This window comes from Monodelphis domestica, chromosome 3 (genome assembly GCF_027887165.1).
Source record: "Monodelphis domestica isolate mMonDom1 chromosome 3, mMonDom1.pri, whole genome shotgun sequence".
Lineage (NCBI taxonomy): Eukaryota > Metazoa > Chordata > Mammalia > Didelphimorphia > Didelphidae > Monodelphis > Monodelphis domestica.
Genome location: NC_077229.1, coordinates 112,039,431 through 112,053,164, shown reverse-complemented (window position 1 = coordinate 112,053,164; position 13,734 = coordinate 112,039,431). Strand labels below are relative to the sequence as shown.

At 36.8% G+C, this 13,734-nt stretch overlaps 1 protein-coding gene across 11 annotated transcripts in view; it reads right to left on the bottom strand.

Annotated features, from left to right (window-relative positions):
- PTK2 (protein tyrosine kinase 2) overlaps positions 1 to 13,734 on the bottom strand; it is a 426,082-nt gene that overhangs the window by 316,963 nt on the left and 95,385 nt on the right. For 2 of the 11 annotated variants that reach the window (XM_056823019.1, XM_056823012.1), the window contains exon 4: positions 12,299 to 12,444. The exons of the other annotated variants lie outside the window; for them this stretch is intronic. The gene's annotated coding sequence lies outside the window, so the exon portion shown is untranslated. The remainder of the gene's footprint in view (positions 1 to 12,298; positions 12,445 to 13,734) is intronic. 11 annotated transcript variants of the gene reach the window in all.

Below are 13,734 nucleotides of genomic sequence, written 5' to 3'. Positions count from 1 at the left end.
AATCTAAATTAAAAAAAAATAAGTTCTGGATGAAATATAGACTATCAAAGTCTTATGTGTAACAATTCTAAGTAAAGGAAAAATAAATCCATAACAGGTCCTTGAATCAAGCCCAATTAAAGTGATTTAAGCAATTATGATTTACCAATCAGTAGCCAGGACTATAGAAAGTTTGCCACACCATGAAAGACAGAAAAGAGACTAGATTATAGGAGCCAGGTAGGAGCCAAATTTGAGATACTTGGTTGAATGTGGGACAAGGAAGACTTGCCTTTAACACATGTTAAATAGCTGCAACCTTGAACCTCAAACAAGTTCAAGTCCTCTTTTCTTGGCTCAAAATTTTCATGAATCGCATTGGGATTGGATGGTCTCTTTGACCTTGTGCTCAATTGGCACTATGCAGTTTAGCTTGGTTTTTGTATTCTCTTGTCCTGGAATCAGACAGAATCATTAAGCAAAGTTCAATAATTTTTTTAAATCAATCAGTGGCATCATTTTTATAGTCTAAAGCTTTTTGGGTATGCAGTGACATCATTGCAAATATATTTTAAACTTATATTACTCTAAAATCAAAAAAGTTAAAGAACATCAATACTGGTGACATGTGCTTCAAATACAAAAAGCAAAGAAAAATAAAACTGAAATAGTATATTGCCCATGCAAGCAAAAATAATACTAAAAGTTTTTTTTTAATAAAAAAAATATATATAACTTAAAATCATTGACATACTGTGTCAGCTAAGGAAATGTAGAATACAAGGTTTCTCACCAAAAAGAAGATCCATTTCCTCTTCATACCTGGCCATGATCCACTGGGAGTGCAAAGCAAATGATTTTCACAAAGTAACAGTTTTTAAAAAATTTTACCTTTTAAAAATATACCTCATAATCAGCCATGCATCCCTAAGTGATCCCTGCGGTTTTCAACACCCTCTTCAGGGGGGAATGTATGATTATTTTAAATTGCAAATTTTAAATTCTTCTTGAGAGTAATTTTAGGATAAGAAACATGCTACCTCTCCAAATCCAGAAAATGAATTCTTAGAAGGCACCACGAAGATGTCTCCATAGACCACACACTGCACCAGAAGATCCAGAGTGAACTTTGGGATGTGGTGATTTGAACTCTGTGAGGTTGAATGCATTTGTTTTGTATGTATACTGTTATGCCAAAGGGGACTATCCTCTGACTGGCTTTTTGTCAATGCACTCAGCAATCATTGGTTTTGTTCTCTTTTCCTTTTATCCTCCAAATTATTGTAATTTAAAAGTTGGTTATGTTTACAAGATCCATTGGAGAGACTACTCTTCCACAGATCTCAGTTGGGAATGTATCATTGAAAATCTGTTACCCTAAAAAAGAACTACATTTCCTGGGAGTCCATTGACATCCTGTGCTTATGTACTTCCTGTAGTCAGGGGATATTAGGTGGGGACATGGAGGGTCCCTGGCTTTTTTTGGCCCTGTTGGTGAGCTTGGTGGTGGTTAGGTGGGCGCCTGAACTGGTTGATCAGCCATGGGCACGTAGTCTTTATTTTGTATCCCTTTTATTCCTTTATTTCTAATGATCATTGATAAATCTCCTAAAGTATAATATTTTTATTATTGAGATTTAATTTTAACTTTTACAGTAGAAATGTGAGGGCTCCCAGAAATTTCATCAATTCTAAAGAGATTTATTTTAACAATTTATTTTAAAAATATAGAAAGAGTGAAAGTAAGAAAATCAGAGAGAGGATAGGGTAAGATATCTAACCTACCCACTAAGTATTTTGCTCCAGCCTTGGCTCAACCCAGGCAGGGCTAGTGAGTCCTTAGCTGGAGGGGCCTCGACCTTGAGCTGAGGACCTGGGGATGTAGGGAGTCTCTCTCAAGAGGGTAGGTCTCTCCTGAGACTAGTCCCTTCAGAAATTCAAGGAAAAGGAGTCAGCCTTCTTCACTCACCACATGTCAGTCCAAAGGAAAAGATTTAAGAACAGTCACACCAAGTCCAAGGTCTTAGGTCCAGAAAGCAGATTCTTCACCAGCCTCCAACTTGAACTCAGAACTCCAGAAGAACTCTCCACAGGAAGTCGTAACTTCTTTTTTAAAGACACTTCTTTTTGCGTCACTTCCTGTGACTACCTTCCATTTCACATGTACCAATTATTGCTAAAGCTTTGTTTAGGACTGCCCAGGGGGCAATCAGTAGATTCTGATTCATCACCCACTATTGCACACATGGGTCACAGATCTCTCCTACTCAAGTAAGTAGAGCGTATATGGTTTTGGTGATTAAATCTAAAAATGGGCAGGGGAGAGTTAATTTAATCTTCACAATCCGGGGAGAGTTATTTTAATCCTTGCAATTCCAAAGGCATATTCAATCAGAACTCTGGATTTTAACTCTACTACATCATCACTCTCCTCTCCATTTGAATTGCTACCAACCCTAATAAGTTATTATCAGCTTTCACCTGAACTTATAACCTCCTAAATTAGTCTCTTTTTCTAGTCTCATTCCTCTCTGATATTAGTACAGTGCCTGAAACCCAGAAAATGCTAAATAGATCCTTTATCTAAGTGCTTTCATCTATTTATCCAAACTATCATTGGCACAGCAAGCAAAATAATGTTTCTAATAATGAGACCAGTTTCCTATTTAAAAATAAGAGGGGACAGCTGGGTAGCTCAGTGGATTGAGAGCCAGACCTAGAGATGGGAGGTCCTAGGTTCAAATCTGGCCTCAGACAATTTCCAACTGTGTGACCCTGGCAAGTCACTTAACCCCCATTGCCTAGCTCTTACCACTCTTCTGCCTAGGAACCAATACACAGTATTGATTCCAAGATGGAAGGCAAGAGTTTTAAAAAATTAAATTAAATTAAAATAAAAAGCAAAAGTAAAAATTCAGTGGCTTTCTATTTCTTAGGGTATGAGATATAAAATTCTTAGTGTGATAATGAAGGTATCAATGCCACAATCTGGCATCAGTATCCCTTTAAGCTTGATTTCACATGATTCCCTTTCATATTTTAGCTAAACTAAAATACTAGCTGTTCCTCAATATTTTCTAGCACTGTTAAACTGATAAAAAATGACCATAGGCATCATAAGATTTAATGAAATAGACCCTTGACTATAATATGGAAGAATCATGATAGAGAGACCTGATGAAGATCAGTGGAGGTACAAACAAAAGTAATATCAGAATTTAATACCGATCAGCTGAACATAAAGAAAAAATATGTAAATTCAAAAAACAATCACATGACTGGCACTATATAATAGCTATAATGGGGAAACTTCAGTTATCAATTATTTTAGAACTCTAAGCTAAAAAAACAAAGCAAATGAAAATTCTGTGGCTTTCCTTAATTATAACTTTATCCTTCAAATATCAGAGAAAGCAATGCAAGGAACTATCTTTCTTAAGTTTATACCAATCAGGAAGACTTTGTTATATAAACTGAAAAGATGAGAATCTTGGGAACAAATGAATAATCCATATTGAATTTATAAAAGGAAAAGAAAGTTATATATTGTTTGATATTCACTTTAGGTAACAGGAGGGTGAATTTCAAGTAGTTCAATAAAAGGAAGAAAGGAGCTCATGGACTAATAGCTATACAAAGGAAATTATCCCAACAGGAATGGGCAGCTCAAAAGAATCAATTGAAAATACTATTAAGAAATACTTCTGAGGAAGAAGAAAAGGGGGAGTTACTTGAAGAAACAGAAGGAAATGAAACATTCAGCTTTAAGAAGACATGTAGCAGAGACTTAAGTGCAAGTAGCTGAAGATAAACAAAAATGGGCCCAATATACATAATGACAGGTCTGCCACAGTACAGATAAAGCTTAAACTGATAAAGAAACTAAAGACAACAAAAAGAACTGCAGGTAGGGATTTTGTAAGATGTATCAAGGGAAAAGAGGAAGACCAAAGAAAGGACAGGACCACTATTTAATGTGGATAAAATGATCAGTTATCACTCTCATTTCATCTGCCAAGGGGAATAATATTCCAATTGAAAAGGAGAGACTATAATAGATAATAAGACACCAATATCCAAATAATGTAGGAAAATAATAAGATATAACAATGCCCTAGATGAGATTAAAGTTACCAGGCTTATAAAAATTATTCACCACCGGAGTCCTGAAAAAAATCAATGATGTGATTCGTGATCCCTTGTGAGTAAACATTCAGAACTGTTAAAGGCCTGGAGAAAATAAAATATTACCTTTTATTAAAAAAAAAAAAAAGGGACGCAATCAGGGTATGCAACCCAAAGGCCAGTGAATTTTATTCTTTCCTAAATTTTAGCAGATAATAATAAAAGAAAAGGCAAATAGTTTTCTCAGTCTTCATCCTTTTTGACCTCTCAAAGGCACCTAGAAAGGCAATCTCATCTTTTCTGTGATCATCTTAACTTACATAAAAACTTTTAAAATGTTTTTCTTAGCTTTCTTCACCAGCATCAATTTATTCTGAGCTTTAGCACTGCCCAGGTAATTCATACAAGACTATGCTAAACTTTTATATTTATCCTTCATATTTTCCCTTGCTTCTATCTTCTATACAAGTCTTTTAAGAAATTGAACTTGCTTGATTAACCTGTGCGCCCACATGCTATCTATTTGGATTACAACTTATATTCTTCTTCAGCAGAAATATTTCTTGTTATACCTTTAGAGTTTCATTAAGAACTTCTGATGTACACTGTGAATTTACTTTCCCAGTAGAATTTCAATCTACAGGATTCTACCTATATTTTCTTTGAATACTTGGAAGTTATTCTCTAAAATTCAAGAATTCAAATTATTCATTGATTTCATTGTTTCTTCACCTAAAGCTTCTATCATTACCAACAAACAACACAATGAAATAATTTTTCTCTACATTTTTCATTGAAATGAATAAAATGAGCCTTATCAATAGTGGCATTCTTATTAAAATCTAAACTAAAAGAAAAAGAAAGTTTCATCTAAATGGAAAAATAACTCATAGTTTTCCCAATAAAGGAGTTTGCAGAACTGAGTTAAATGTACATCCCAAATACCTCATCTCACATTTTACAGAAAATTTGGTAATTTCACATTGCAGTGCCCCCTGATGACCATAAGCAATAAGGACAACACAATGATAATTGTAGCTTTTGCACCAAAATCTGTAATGATGGAAGAAACAGGTAAATTTTATGAAGAAACATAAAATTTCCCCACTACGTGACTTCAAATGAAATGTGAGCAAAAACGAGGACAGCAAAATATTGGTTTTATTTTATGTAACTAAAGAGGTTGAGAAAGCCTGCAGACTACTTAGAAGTTTTAGGCGTATATATCAAGAATAAGGGAAAGGGAAGAGAATAAACATTTATAGCACTGTGTACCTACCAATCACTATGCTAAGCACTTTTATAAATATTATCTCATTTGATCTTCATAGCTGCCCTGTGAAGTAGGTGATATTCATATCCTCATTTTAGAGGCAGTTAGGTTGGCTCAGTGGATAAAGAGACAGGCCTGGAGAATAGAGGTCCTGGGCTCAAATCTGGCCTCAGATACTTCCTAGCTATGAGACCCTAGGCAAGTCACTTAATCCCAATTGCCCAGCCCTTACCACTCTTATGCCTTGAAATCGACACTTAATATTGATTCTAACACAGAAAATAAGGGTTTACATATTCTCATTTTATAGTTGAAGAAACTGAGGCAAAGACTTCCCCAGAGTCACATAGTTAATAGTGTTAGTGGTTAGATTTGAAGTCAGGTCTTCCTGACTCTAGTCACAGTTCTCTATCCACTGTACAACCAGCTGCCTCTAAAGAATGTATAAGAAAAAAGTTGAAAGGTACTATATAAAATGAACACTAAATATCCCAAAAATGTATATATGTATACGTATACACTTAACAGGCAAGAGATAACCGATTATCAAAATCTGTGTATAATCAGATCACTGATTTCTTAGAATAAAGGGAAAAATCAACACAACCCTAGAAGGATAGAGATAAGAAGAAACGATAATATATAATTATATCTCCAACCTGATCTATTTGAAAAAGCAAATGATATCCAAAGGGGGAAGTCAATACTATCACCATTTCCTAGAGAAATAAAACAAATAGAAAGCAATCTATGATGAGAAGGCCAAAAACAAAACAAAAAACCTCTGGCTCCAAAAGAAGGCCAGAACTAAGGTGATGAATGGAGAGAAGGGGTCATATACAAGATATGTTGTAAAGGTAAGTCTGGACAATGGATTAGATAGATATGGTGAGAAAGAGGAATTCTTTTCCTACAACTAAAAAAATTTATTTAATTAATTAATTTAGAGGGTTTTTCCATAGTTACATGATTCATGTTCTTTCCCTCCCCATCTGACCCAACCCCCATAGCCAATAGGCAATTCCACTGGGTTTTACATGTGTCATTGATCAATACCTACTTCCATATTATTAATATTTGCATTAGGATGATCGTTTAGAGTCTACATCCCCAATCATATCTCCATTGACCGATGTTTTTCTTCTGTGTTTCTATTTCCACAGTGCTTTCATTGGATATAAATAACGTTGAGAAAGAGGAATTCTAAAAAATGTGGAGGTTATAAACTGAAACACTAAAAGGGTGGCAGGGTTTTCAATTAAAAAAAATTGGAAAAGAGGAAGGTTTAGGGAGAAAGATCATAAACTGTTTTAGACAGGCTGAGTGTTTAGACAGGCTGAGTGTAAGATGTTCTGAACACTTGGTATGAAATGTGAAAATGAAGGTCATGGAAGAGATTAGAGCTAGATAAAGAGATCTGGGAGTCATCTGTATCAAGATAGTCAAACCCTGAAATGCTGACGAGGCTATGAAGAGAATACAGAAAAAGAAGAGAAGATGGCTTAGGACAAGAGCCTATGGGGGGACAGCTGGATAGCTCAGTGGACTGAGAATCAAGCCCAGAGAGGGGAGGTCCTAGGATCAAATCTGGCCTTAGACACTTCCTAGCTGCATGACTCTGGACAACTCACTTAACCCCCATTGCCTAGTCTTTACCACTATTCTGCCTTAGAACCAATACAGAATATTGATTCTAAGGTGGAAGGTAAGGGTTTTTATTTAAAAAAAAAAAAAGAGCCTTGGGGAACACCCACAGTTAGGATGCAGGCTATGGATGATGAGCCAGCAAAGCCGACTGAAGAGATATTAGACAGGTAGGAGGCAAACAGAGAGAAACATGGTGAGAGAGAGAGAGGGCGGGGAAGAGGGTTAGAGGGAAGGACAGGAAGACAAAGAGGGAGGAAGGGGAGGGGAGAAGGGAAAGAGGGGGGAAGAGAGATTAAAAACCTAGAGATGAAAAAGTATATAGAAGAGAGGAATGGTTAACAGTGTTAAATGTAGCAAGCAGCTCATGAAAAAAAAAGACTATCAGATTTATTTGGTAGTTAGGAGGTCACTATTAAGTTTGGGGATAGCAGTTTTAGATAAGTGATAAGGCTAAAAGCCATACTGCAAAGGGCTAAAGAATTATTTAACTGTGTATATATTGTAGCATTATCTCTAGTAGAATGAGTTTTCCAAGAGTAGATTTTTTAAAAGTATTTTTCCCTAGCTACTAGAACAGTATATGTACACACGGTATATGCTCAACATAGCCTTGTTGTATATCACAGAGACTAACAAGCAATATATACCAAGATAAAGTCAAACTGGATCTATAATTTAGAAATAAAGGGTAATACTATAAAAAATAGGGGAGCACAGAAAGAATTTACCTGTTGGACCAATGGATAAGGAAAGAATTTATGACCAGACAAGACAGAGAACATTTTGAGACGTAAAATGAATAATCTTGATTGCATTAAATTAAAAAGGTTCTACACAAATAAAGTCAATGCAATCAAGACTAGAAGGGAAACAAAAAACTGAGAAAAATTTTTATAGCAAGGTCTCTGACAAAGATATCAACTCTCAACTGTATAGAGAATTAACTTATTATAAGAATAAAAATAATTTCCCAAATGATAAATGGTCAAAGGATATGAATATGCAATTCTCAGATGAAGAAATTAAAACTATCTATAGTCATATGAAAAAAAATATTCCAATCACTACTGACTATAAAGAAATGCATATTTAAAGATTTGAAATGTGAAAATAGATCTTGGAATTCAATAACCATGGATTGTAGAAACTAAGGAAAAATGTTACTTTTCATCGGTTTTTAAAGAATCATTATTAATGGCAGTGAAGGGAAATATTTGCCAAGTGTTTCAAAATCTTTAAATAGGAGAATTTTAGAAATGAAAGGAAGATCAAAAGGATCTAGTCCTATGTTGTTGAATTATGGCATATGTGTTGAAGCATGCTGAAGGGAGCTGTTCCTTTACCCCTCTCCATGCATGCCTGAGGATATTTCTCATATCACCCACCCCTTTGCCCAGGAGCCTAATGAAAGCACTTCTCCCCTCCCCTGTCTGGGGTAAAGTAGGGGCTTACATGTGATGTGAGGGTTGCAGTTTGGACACTCAGTCTCTAAAAGGTTCAACATCACTGATCTAGTCTAACTACTATCTGGACAAGATCCTACTCTACAACATCCCAAAGAAAAGGTCATCTGGCCTCTAATAGAAGATCAAAGGAAGGGGAAATTCATCAATTCACATCCTAAAATGCAAAAAGACACTTCTTTGTTTCAATTTTTTATCTCAGTCTATATAATCAAAATAAGATTATAACACAAGTTTGATAAACCATTTCACCAACCACTATATTTCAGAAATATTATTTGGTTCACAAATGTAAAGAACTCAAAGTCATATAAAATTCTACAAGTAAATGGAATTTAGAAAAACATCAGAAAACTAATTTTCAAAATTTCATCTCACATTTTCGAGAAAACTATAGGCAGAAATTAGGATTCAGAGACTTCAAAGATCAAGAGCTCTGTGAAAAATTAAGACTCACCTATACCCCTTTTTGGGGGGTACCCTAAGATTAACTATGGATTTTTAAAAGGGTGAGTTCTGATATTGTTTGAAGTCACCCTCTGATTGAATTAAGTGCAGCTTGCCTCCACCCGCTGACTGAATTAAGATGGGGAGGAAGGGGGAGAAGAAATGTATTGTCTGAAGCCACATTAAAGATCTCCTGACTTCTGGTCTCTGGAAGACCTCTGTCTCTTGTCCCTCATGAATGGTGTCCAGAAGACCCACCTCTTAACCAGAGTGAGATTTGAGTCCTCCAACTGGAGAGGCTTGGAAAGGGAGCATAAATTTGAGTCTCAAGAGGAGGTGGGGAGGGGATTTTTTCCCAGGGAATCCAGAGGGAGAAGGTGTGAGTAGGCCCTGCTTGCAGCTCTTGAAGGAGGCTTATTAATGGAACAACTAGACACATTCTTTCTCTAGCCTGCTTTTTATTATTTAATAAATATTTCTAAATTAAGGCTCAATCTTTCACCAATGCACTAATGACCAATTAATTTTTAAACCCACAATTCCCCTCTTTGACGCTTTGAGAAAATTCCCTCAATGGTGGGAATTGTCATGGGATAGTCAAGCATTCATGCAATTTACCCTATTATGGAAAAAGCAACACTTACAAAAGCAAGTAAGAGCAGATTAAAAAACGCTTGATTCATCCTTCTCAAAGCAACTCTCTACTGCTTGCTTTCAATACTGTCAAAAGACAACTACAAGGGTTGTTAATATTAATAGTGTCCTTGGAGTCCTAATAATGGAGTCCTCTAACCTTGAGTTGTTATCTGGGTTTTTGGGGGGACATTTTTGGAACAAGCTGAATTCTTTGGTCACTTATCTTAAAAGGCATCTAGAAGATCTGCTTCTCTAGTTTTGAGTATGCTGATGAGTAGTAACACTAAATACAATTTTAAGAAAGAATCTAAGTTGTGTTTATGGAGGAAAATAATTAATGAAATCACATAAATTTGCTATTGAAAGGAAAAAAGGAGCATAGGTATGACAATATCAAAGTTACAGGCTGACTTGACATAAGCTGAAACAAGAAGAAAATCTCCTTTAGCTCTTTTTGATTGCAGGTAAGGGATATAAGTCAAGTTTATAGGAATGTCATACATAAGGTTTCAAAACCATACTCAGATAGATAGGAAAATTCCATGGTCGGAAAGGAAGCAGCTCAATTGGAAACTGGGTCAAGACTTTCCTACCTTTCACCTTCACATGGTCATCGTCTCAACTTTCTCCCAAAGACAAACATTTGCTTGGAGCAGTCCTCAGACGATAGTATGTACTGTTCATCTGAATGGTGGGTCATTGTTTTATGTTCTTAATTATTCTGAATTCAAAACTCAGGAACTATATGACTAAAAGTCCCATGGAAGGTGTCACCAATTCTAAGGGTGACATGGAATTCTCTAGTACAGAGTCAAAGATAGGAATAACTGATAGCTGGTTCAGCAAAGACAAAAGGATCAGTGTCAGAATCTGTATGTTGTCCTGTGCACCTTCATGCAGTGGTCCTTTCTGGAATTCTCTTAAAACCTGTGCTCTTTGCCAGGCCTAGGGACAGGAGGTCCTAGGTTCAAATCTGGCCTCAGACACTTCCCACCTATGTGACCCTGGGCAAGTCACTTGACCCCCATTGCCTAGCCCTTACCACTCTTCTGCCTTGGAACCAATACACAGTATTGACTCCAATACAGAAGGTAAGGGTTTAAAAAAATAAATGTGCTCTTTGCATACTGTAAATCCTGCCTACTGTTGAGCAGGTCCAAGCTAGGTATGCTTTATGACAATACAAGCATTCATGCATTTCATGATTTCCTGATAAAGTACAGAAAAGGGGCTGGAGCTAGTTAGGCAATGATCAAGACAGATTGAATTTTTTTGCTGAGACTGTCCCTTCTCATGATCTGTATTTCTTTCTTTTCTGCATCCCTTCTTTCATAAACATACTGGGCAATGGCTTTGAGCTCACCTGCATTCTTCTCATGCCACCCAGAACAACTTTTATGAAAATATTGCCATATACAGTCTGGTTAAAACTGATTAACAAAGGCAATATTTATAATTCTTGAATCACAGGGTTAATTGGGTCCAACTTCACAAAGTGTTTGGTACTTTATTATAACCTGCCATGAAATCAGAAAAGGGTCTCATTTGTCTCTTGAAATTTATTCCAATTATCAAGACAAACAGCCTCCATAGCAGAAGGGGGAGGTACAGAGATAGAAGATGGAGTAGAAGAGGTAGAAGATAAAGCATAGAGAGAGAAGAGGAACATGTAGAAAATAGTAGGCAAAATCCATCAGACAAGAGCTTGTCAAAATTCTCAACAATTCCTTTGTTCTAGGTGAGACTGTACAATAGCCAAATCAATGTAAAATAATCAAAAGTACCAAACTGAGACCAAAATATTCCAGTCTTAAGACCAGATCACATAATTTTAATAGCACATTTTTTGGTCATCTCTGATTGAACTGGCAGTTTCCTCTGCTTCCAACATATAAGGAATTTTTCTAGAGGGGACACTTTTTGAATGTTATTATGCCCCATAACTTCTCCTGCAGCTTCCCAAAGGAGAGTGTATTATCTCTGACAAATTCCTAAAAGGAATATCCTCAAAAGCACTTTTGCCAGACTCTCCTCAAAATCTCTGCCATAACATCCTTGAGCAAATCTCAAAAGGGAATTTCCATGAGAATGCTCTCATTGGAATTTCCAGAAAATGTCTTTCACAAGAAACCTTGTAAAACGAGTCCCCAAGAATATTTTGGAGGGCATTCCTGAAGTGTCAGTCATCCAGAATATCTTTCAAGGAACTCAGAAATTTGTTCTGATTAGCTAACTGAAAATGGGATCTTCCTCTAAACTGTGAAAGTACCCTCAATTTCAGCTGGAGAGCAACTTGGCAATATGCAGCATAAGAGAAGATGTTACTGATTACAAAATTTACTTTTTTTTTTTTAATTGAGCCTTATCTCTTTTACTTCCCTTTTGGCCAGAGTTTAGAAATTCAACAAAAGGAAAAAGTTACTTGATAGTGGATATTTTTCTATCTCTTTTAGAAACTTCAAACCATTGTACATCTACAATTTTGAGACCTTTTGTCAAATCTTAAATTCTTTTGTATAGTAGTTATTTAGATGTCATGTCTCAAAACTTTTCTTTTATGTAGGAAAAACTCTCCTATCTATAAGAGGGACTTCTGTTTTCTTTGTTTCTTGGAGAAGTAGTTCCACTCCTTCCTTCTGAAGGAGCTGCTCAATTTGCAACAAGGATTCTCCTGTTTATAGCAGAGTTTGATTTCTACCTGTGCATAGTTGTGCATTCAGGGGCTTACCTTGGTTCAGAAAAAATTTGGGTTAGGTCCAAGATGGGAGCCCATCCTCTGGGAAAGACCTTCAAGAAGAATTCTTCTGGGAGGCAGTCCCAGAGACTGGAGGTCCTCACTTGGGTCCCAGAGGTGCCAATTGTCACCATGAAAATCTGTGATAAAAAGAAACTGAGGCAATAAAGTTTTTAGCATATTCAATCTATTCAATATTGACAAAGCTAACAATTGCCAAAAACTGGGATCCAAGGTTCCTCAGTAACCACAAACAAAACTGATAGGCAAAGCAACTCTTTTCTAGTATTTACATGATTACTACATAGACATGTTTTACTTCTGATTGACTGGTGCTGCTTACATCAGCTCTTCAACATACTATCACTAATATATTCTTGAAAGTTATATTGTAATCAAACGTCCTATCATCAGATTGATTCAAATCCCCTAGAAATTCTTGTGGTTGGGGATTTCTAAGGCAGAAATGGAACACTTATGGTTTATATACTAGTACTTAGGAATGGGTTCAGAACCTCTGGGAGGGCAGCTAGGTAGCAAAGTGGATAGAGTGCCAGGCCTAGAGTCAGAAAGATTCATCTTCCTGAGTTCAAATCTGGCCTCAGATAATTGCAGATAATTACTAGCTGTGTTATGGGGTGTTCAGGGAGGGGTAGTATCTCTGGTATGGAGGGCTTGTTGTGCCCTTCTAGGGCAGCTCTCCAGCCTCTGACCCTCACCTGACACCCAGCTCTCACTTGTGGCTCCCAGTAGCTGCTAGCATGTGGCAGAGGCCACACCTCGGGCAATGGCTTCGACAGGCCGGCTAAACCTTGTGAGAGTAGCCATCAGGTCGTAGACCCCTGGTGAACCAGGGCCTTGCTCAACCAGCATGTGAAGACTGCTTTGGCTGGACAGGCGGAAGAAACCAATAAGAAGGTTCAACGGCTGAAATGGCAACACAGCAAAGCACTGTGGAGTGCTTAGGGCGTGATGGAGCACAAAGGACAACATGGCCACCCAATGCAGCTGAGGAAGTCTCCAGGTGTAACGACTTTTTGTGCCACTGGACCCAGGCTTCCAACGCCAAGAGAGTGGGACTGTCTCTGTGTATCAACTTTTCCACTTAAATCTCCTTCACGCACAAGTGTCTTTGTGTACACTCATCTATCATAGATGAAAACACACAAAGACAATCGTCATCCTCAGTTACCGAGAGACTACTAATACGCAAGACAAGTCACTCCAATCATTTGCCTCAACTTTCTCACTTGTTAAATGACCTGGAGAAAAAAATAGCAAAATGGCACTCCACTATCTTTGCCAAAAAACAACAACAAAACAAAAACACAACCCAAAACAAATGGGATTAAGAAGAATGAAAATGACCGAACAACAAAAATTAGAACCTTTGTCATTCAAAAGCACTGAGAAAAGAGGAATTTGGAATG